Here is an 8,843-nt window from a genome sequence, read left to right on the forward strand (position 1 = left end):
ACAATTTCAGCTATTGAAACAGCTGTTACAGGCACCCACCATCTAGTGCCAGAAGAACTGCATACTGAGAAGTGTGTCTGCACCAAAGCAAGCCACATCCCAAATTACATAAACCCTGTGGGATTTTTTTTTGTTCTTGATTATTATTTGGGGGGAGAGGAGGTCACAAGCACTGGCACATGATTTTGAAGGCCATAGCTATAAAGAATAGCAAGGCAATATGTAAAAGCAATATCTTGACATGATATTTGCCTCAATACTCAGTAGTTAATAGGTGCTGTGGGGGTTAATGCAGGAACAAGAGTGTAGGTGGGCTCTCCTGCAGCTTTTGCAAACCCTCGGGCCTGGGGCCATGTTGGTCAGAGCACGGGAGCAGCTGAGGGGCAGATGAGAGGCAGGAGAAGTTCTAATCCCAGCTGGCCTGATAACACAAGATAGACCACCCAAAGACATGGCTGATGAGGTAGTTAGGGCTCAACGAATTTGGCTACTCATGAATGCTGCTTGCTCTTCTGCAAATGGCCTCCAGGAGGGACCCAGAGAGAAGTCCTCACCTACCCTACAGCCCATGGCTCCAAGGAAGGCAAGTTTAGATATCAAGTTAGCTGTATCAAACTCATGTTCCAGCATGGTTAAGGAAGAAAAAAGCAAGACAGAGCTCAAGGAAATGTGTATCTTTTATCTGACTTAGCCAGGCTAACTGCCAAGTAGAAAACCATTCTAGGTAGAAAGTGAGCCCCATAGAAAGCCACAGGATACTGTCTTTAATGCACTAATGTCTTAGACTTATGATGTCTGAACTATCAGCTTTCTACCTGACCAGCCTAACTAAAGGGAGTAATTCAGCCATTAAGGGAAAGCCAAGTGCTGCAGCTGGAAGAATTACAGAACCTGACTTTGCTCTTCACTGAGAAGATAGAACAGCTGCAGGTTGTGGCACTGTTCATTACAGCACTGTACGATGCAAGTGTATAGATTTTACACTATACTTTGGAGCAAGAAATAGGGTCTGAGCTTAGAGTCAGAGGAAAAGGAATACATACCTCTTTTTGTATTAGAATAAAAGCCTATGTATGTTGCTGCTGAAATTCTTGCATTACAAAGAAAGATGAAAAAAAATCTGTTCTATATATTCACATTGCATGAAGAGACCAAAAGCTATTTTCTCAGGGCACAGAAAAGTCACAAGGCAAGCAAGGGTGGAAACCTCCAGTTTTCCCACTACTCTGCAACTGCCCCTCTACATGTTCTCACCCCAGCTGATGCCTGGTGCCTAGTCTTCCAAAGGCATTCAGATACCTAACTTCCATGATGTCAACTCAGATTGCTTAATCCCAGTCCTCTAGACTGCTCACTTTCAGCCTGTGACCCGTAAACCCCTACGGATAATTTACCAGAGGTCTGTGACCAATAACCAGGAAGAACAAGTTCATGTACTGCTCTGCAGTACGTAAAATTTCTAAAGGGGTCCTCACCTTTCATAGAAAGATTTTAGAGGCTCATGACTCAAAAAAGCTTGAAAACCACACAACTAGGCAACCTTTCTTTCTAAAACACTTCATTTTGCATTACAAGTAACAGGGTCTAGTGTACTACTGGCATCTCACCTGCACTGGGTACTACAATCATACAAGATTTTAATTATATAGCAGCTGAAAGATATGCTCTGCACAACAAGCATTAAACGAACATGCAGGACAGGGAGTGTAAGAATAGGTATACATAATTTGCCCCATTACCCTAGAAACTTTTATTATTTTATATAATCAGTAAATTTCAATTTTCTCACAATTCTGCACTGCCTACTTGATGGACTTCTATTTTCCTACCCATCCTCCTCTGTCCTGGTAATGAAAGCGGTTCTGGAAGAAAGAACAGATGTTTGGGACTTTTGATGTAAACATGCTGTTGCTGCTCTGAAAAACTAAAAGGAAATGGCTTGTGTTAAAATAGTTAGCTGCAGACCGCAGCCTTTTAAAGACAGTCTATAACGAGTGATGAGGCAGTGTGGTTGAGGACTGCACACACGGCGGGACTGCCCAGTAGAGCTCCCCGGGTGCTCCTGTGCTGAAAGGCAATGCCCACCATGGGATGCGACTCCACAACAGTCCCTGACAAACAGCTTACTCTGCTAAAGCTAATCTAGCTAATTTCCCCATTCAGAAGAACCACTGCTGTTTGTATTACATTGGCAACCAGCTGAAGCCCAAGCCTTGTAGCAGTAAAAGCTATAACGCTGTTAGCTCAGGATCTGAAAACATGGAAGAGACTTGGTGCACAGAGCTTGTCTCAGGACTTTGTCTCACATGATAATTTTTCTCTTTCACCAATCTTTCCTTCAGATCAGGAGGGACTGTGGAAATAAAATATGAGGCTTTCAGGCAACTCTCTGTTCAGATTCATCTTTCAACAAACTTGACTTTGGGACACAGGGTATTCAGAGCTGCTCCATTTCCTTTCACCAGTTCCCGGATGCATGACTTCCACCTGCATGTTTGATAAATCCTCCTGGCTGCAGAAAGCTCAAAGAAACCAGGACACTACCTCTGCACAGTGCCCGCAAAGAAGATTCCCAGAGACCGGGCCAATAAAGCTGTCCTCCCTGGGTGACGTGGGACAGTGCACCTTCCTCCTGCAGCAGACACCAAGGTCCCACCTGGGAGCAGAACACATATAGATGAGTTTTGAAACCACTGTAACAAATTTATTTCCACATACCTTCCCCATCCCTTATTCTATGGCTATGGCTCTTGCACCAACAGTTTGGGCTGCTACTCCAGACAAGCCTGTCTATATTAAATTTGGGAGACTGAGAATTTAACTGTATTAATAGTTATACTAATGAGAGTTGGCAAGGATGATATTAATAAAATGCAGAGTGCCTTAAGTAAGCTCCTACTACTCAGTGAGATTCATGACAGTTCTGAATAGATGCTTCAATAGAAATTTTTAGACTGCAAGATTATCGTTGGGTTATTTTCTGTAATAACTTTGGATAAAAAGTTTCCTGTTCACAGTCTACATACCCAATAAACTGCCTCAGGAATTAGTATCCAACAGGCAAATTATAAATGGCAGGGTTATGAAATAGTGCAAGTACCTCCATATCTCACTCTGTCCCTTTACCTTCAATACAAATGAGTTGTCATACAGCTTACTACAGGGGTGTTTTCATGCTTAACCAAACAGAGATCTGCCTATTTACATCTCACATTTACTAAAATTTCAGTGGATGTCAGTAGTTGAAAGAAATAATCACATTAAAGTGAAATACAAAATACATACAATTAACAGCAGTGCTCAAAAATGTCAGTTGATGCACACACTTTACTTAGTGCCTTGTTTGTGCATAATACAGTTCAATTTGCCTTGATTCATTTCTCCCTTTGCCATTTCTCTTAATTCACAGTGTCATGTTTTTATGAGCTGGTGCTGCAGGAAAATCTACAAGCAAAGCACGTATTGTTGATATGACACTGGCAACCCAAGAGGTATGCACAGATCATCTCACTACTTTGCCATTGCTTCTGAAACAGTCTGCCTTTTATTTACCACTGTGATAGACTTTGTCTTCTACAGCTGACAATTTGCAATCACTTTTCTCCTTTTCTTCAGCTAGTTCAGCTACAGTCATTATGAAAAAAAAGAGATAAAAATAATCAAACTCAAAAAACCTTCCAGTGATTGGATCTGATTGTAGATACCTCAATTCCAATGCAGCTGAAATTACTGATGTATTACAGTTCTTGAAAGCAATTTTCTTGCAGTAACTCGGGTAGGAATCTCAAATAAATTGTAGCTATTGATCACTAGCCTTCATATTTCCCACACAGAGAGTCTGGCTCTTTGTTCACATTGTAGGCAGCCTCACTTGCTCCCAGGCTTGTTTTTAGAGTGAACCAACTAATCCTTTTCTATGGGAAAGTGGGCACATTTGACAGGATAGGTCACCACAGAGTCTGATCCAAGCAGACAGCATAGATCCAAACTGCACCAAGTTTGGCTTCTGCATCACAGGGGATGTTGCAATTTCAGAAATACTTCTGCTCTGTCTTGGGTACACAGAAAATACCCCAGTATCATGCATAAAGGCATTATTCTGCAGGCTGTAACAGCCTTATCAGAACTCATAGAATCATGGAATCATTTAGGTTGGAAAAGACCTTAAGATCATTGAGTCCAACCATAAACCTAACACTGCCAAGTCCATCACTAAACCATGCCCCAACTGCCACATCTACGTGTCTTTCAAGAAGTGTTGAAGAAGTAATAATTATGCGTCAGGACTATCCCACGGTACCCCGAAGAAACCTAGTCAGAGTGCTATGCAGTGTGGATGTGGGCAACACGCTGGCCTTCAGCAGCGTGGGTACAAGGCAGCTCATCTAGCCATCCCAAGGTGTCTTTCAGGTCAGTCCACAGAGGTACGACAGACAGAGTGACAGGATCAATGCGTTAAATGAATCTGAGAGCTCTCCTGCTCCAGACAAACACCTCATAGCAGGGATTAGGATATGCCAGGATATCTTTGTTCAAGTGTATCCAATAAGGCACTACAGTAAGATGGTGAGTGGTTTCATTTTTTCTCTGGCTGTCTTGGACCTGACAGGGAGAAGATCCTCAGAAATGGGGAATGACTCATCCTCATGAGTGGCAATGGCCTCTCTGCAGGGCTCTCACTGATAGCACATCTCTTACGAGACTGCTGTGCTGCTGTTCAAGGGGGACCTCAAAGGTAGCTGGCAAAAGGCTGTGCTCCGTTACCTGGCACGTGAATATTTAGAGCACAGCAGAAGGGACAGCATTTTGGAGCAATGCCATAAATAGCTCTCTTCTCTGTGTTTCTTGCTTTCTAGCCCAACCAAGATGCTGCCTGCTCACCTTGTTCTTGGAAGAGGGAACTAATGCTACCCAAGGACTTCTCACCGCTGAGAAAATTCACCCTGTCACAGGACGTTTGCTCTTCCATAGCGTGAGCCAGGCTCTGTCCTGCAGAGACTGCAGCACCCCTACTTCTCCACCTAGCAAGGACTCCAGCACCTTGTTTCTTTGTTGTCTTTTGTCCCTTCTGTAGGAAGATGAATGTATACAGTCATGGGCTCCAGGATTTAGCTCAGTGCCATAAAAAAATTGAATGGAAACAACTGTGTTCTTAGCTGCCTTATACAGTAAGTCCCAGTGAGGAGGCAAAGGCCTCTGTTATTGCTTCAGCTAATATAACTCTACCTGGAGGTCTTTACTGTCCACAGTAGTTCCATAAGCAGAAATTTAGAAAACTAAGGGTGGATCCTCATTTCTGGCCACCCATCACTGGTTTCAATGCCCAGTACCATGCATGAGCTGTCGGCTGTTGTTGTCCATGATCCTTTGCTATATTACTACATAGTCATCGGAAGTGAACTAACTCAAAGTTCATTCCTATGATGGATTGCCACAGGAAAAGCAACAAACAGCAGATAAAACAGGCTGCAGATCAAGAAAGGCTCACAGGGGAGGAGGTCTCCCCTCTCATTCAGTGGCTCAGTGGTTGGGACCTTCAAAAACAACACCATGAGGTCTCAGGTCCAAACTCTAATTTTTTCTAATGACACCTGAATCCAATAAAGTGCTTGTTGGTCCTTATAGGGGCAAGAAATGCTCTTAATCCCTTCTGCTGATATGTGATCTGGATGAAGCTATGATGGGGTTGGTGCAAAACTGGTTAATAAATGTGCCCAGAGAGTTTTCTGTAGGTCACACAGAGTGTGGCTCTGCAGGAGCCTGTCCCAGACCTGATTTTGTTCAGCTTCTCGCTAATGACTTGAACAGTGAAATACAGACAACGTCTATCAAGTGCCTAGATGGTATGGTGCAAGGAGGGGCAGAAGTCTGGGAAGAACAGGGGAAGGGTGACAGCTGAATTCAAATCAATCTTGACAACCTGGAAAAATAGTGTGAAAAAATAGGTTAAAGCTCAGTAAAGGCAAGTGAAGGGTGTCACCTCATACAGGACAAATCACAGTCATAGATTGGGGGGCGGGTTATGCAGCAGCCTTTCAAAAAAAGGGGCTCAATTATTAGTGAACAATGTCCTATCAGAGAGAAAAAGGATGTAGTCATTCTGGAATATATGAGTGGGAAAATGCCTTGCACCACAGACTGAGTCATCCCTCTGATCTGGTCACCAGTGATGACTGGTACAGCTTCAATGGGGACATAATACTCAGTTTTAGGCATCACGCTTCCAGGAAGACATTAAGACAACAGCAACAATAATTATTAGCAATCTAAAAACATACAGTCTGCAAGGAAATACTGAAAGTTGAACTGTCTGCCTAAAAAACACCTCAAAAATTATGACGAAAGTCCTCTAATATCTAGAAGTTTGCTATAGAGAGGAAGGGATTTTTTTTCTCTGTGGTCGTGAAGGCTCAGAGAAGAAATAACATGTTCAAACTCCAGTAGAAGAGATTCGATTCAATATTAGAAATAGCTTTCCAGTCGTAAAGGTAATAAAGCCTCAAAACAGCTTACATTGGGAGACCATGGGATGCTGGAGGTCTTCAGAACAGGGTGGACAAATGTTAAGCGAGGAACAGCTGATCCTGCTTTGAGGAGAGGGATGAACCAGGGACCCTCCTTAAGTCCTTCCTGCTGTATTTTTCTGTGACTCAAGGCAGCAGCCCTGGGTTAGTCTGTGACTACCTGTAACTCCTTTCAATGACACTTTTCAAGACCATGTCCATGCTGTGGATCAATGTGAAGTTAATTTCTAGGAAATCCACTGTAGCAAGAGAGCTGGAAAGATCTCAAGCAATCAATGTCATAAAAAATGTAAGGAACTGTACTGATTATCCTCCTTTGGCAAAGACAGTGACCTTCTGAACTGCCAACTCCCAAGACAGCTGCTACCCTACGTTAACCATACAGTTAGTTGTCTCCTCCTAACTCATTAACTGTTGCAAAACACAGCAGAAAATTCCTAAAAAAGATTCTCAAATCTAACTACTGTGAGAGAGGTCAGAACAAGAAATCCAGATTACACTTGCAACTGAATTTTCAAGATAATGAAGTAAAAATGGGAAGAGAGAGAAAAGGGGGAGAGTTCAGATTCGTTCCCACCAGATCTGCTGGAGGAGCAGCCTGGGTGCTCATCTTGACCCCTTAAAACCAGGACTGGGGAAACAAACTCAGTCTTCTGTGCTTTTTTCAAATTTGTCAGCTTCCTTGCCTATGTATTCTCACCACACTATGTGCTGGCACATTAGACATTTGTTTATAAAGATATTACAAAATTTTAAGTAGATAAAACAGGGTGTGGAGCTGAGAGACCTCCTACTCCAGGCTGTGCCTTCAGGGAACAGGGAGGGAAAAGGGAGGGATGGGTATAGGAGCAAAGGGGCTGGACAGGGGGTGCAATTTCCCTTGGGGCTGCAGAAGGGGGACAGGCACGGATGCTGCACATCACAGGATAGCCCTAGTCTCATCCCAGATGAAATACAGAAGCCAGATCTGGCTGGTGGCGACTGCTCTCTAATTCATCTTTCCAGCTGGGTGATCTTAGATGCTCTCTCACCCTGACTCGCCTTGAAAATTAACCCAGTGCAGTGGTGAACAAGTGATAAAACATCCCTCTAGCCTTAGTTACTGACAGATACGTGTTGGAGGAAAGGTAGCTGTAAATCCCGCTTCTCTACACTCACACAAGCCGAGTTTGATCCAGCCCCGAGTCCATGGCAAAAACCCCACTGACTGCAAATGGACTTGGACCAAGTTTATGAGCCACATAATTTACAGGATGTCTTGGCTGCCTGCACTAATGTCCACCTGTTCCAATGCCATTTACGACACCTAACAAATCGGTTGAGCCCCGAGGGGCTAGGCAGCGCCTGAGAGGCAAATGCCAACTGGAAACCTGGACTGTCGCTGCTGCTGCAAAGCAGCTCTTTGGACTTGGCCATTTCTCAGGGAGCCCTCCCCGGAGCAGCACTCATGTGCTTGCTCTTCATCTCCCAGACGAGGGGTTACCCAAGCAGGGGGGTGCCTTTAGGGTCAGCTGGAGTGGGAGGAAGCAGCTGGTTGCCCATCCTTGCATTGCCCTGCTGGGTCCTCACACCCGTGGCAGGTCGTGGCCAGTGATGGGTGTTCATCTGCTTTCTAGACAGGTAAGGTGTTGCCGAACCGTTACAAAGGTCTACAGGATAAAAAAAAAAAAAAAAAGGATCCTGACCTGCAGATATTTTTGGAAGTAAATATTCAGTTTGTATGCATGAGGGGATTAAAATAGGCACCAGAAGCTGTGTAACAGCTACTATATTCTGGCAGTCCAACTAAGAAAGCATATTTACCTTAAAAAAAAATGGAGGCGAAAATAAAGAAATAAAAATGAAGAGACTTGGAAGAGGAATAATGGATTTTTCAGTTCAATGGTGAAAAAAAGATTTTTTAAAAAATCTACTCAGGTTGACCTGAAATGAATTTTTTTTTTTGTGGAAAGAAAAGCTACGTACGTGTCCCTCCACAATTTAATTTCTGGTCAACCAAATTATGTTTAAACTAATGTGCTTTCTTTGGGGATTATTTAGCCTCTTAAACCTGTTATTTTTTTAATGCAGGTGAGATTTTCAACAGAAACTGTTATTTCAAAATTGATGTCATATCTTCAGCTTAAAAACACAGAAATTAAGTATCTCAAACCTGTTCAGATTGTAACTACACTTCTGTCCAGCATAACTAGGTGATTGACTGAAGTTGATTTGATCCAAGTTACATTTAGAGCCCACCTGGCTCTTTTCTCCCCCCAGACCTCACTTCATTTCTGGAGGAGTTTTTCCTTCACCCCACACACTTGCCAAGCCCTGGGG

This window comes from Haliaeetus leucocephalus, unplaced genomic scaffold, assembly GCF_000737465.1.
Source record: "Haliaeetus leucocephalus isolate CR32 unplaced genomic scaffold, Haliaeetus_leucocephalus-4.0 Scaffold0, whole genome shotgun sequence".
Classification (NCBI taxonomy): Eukaryota; Metazoa; Chordata; class Aves; order Accipitriformes; family Accipitridae; genus Haliaeetus; species Haliaeetus leucocephalus.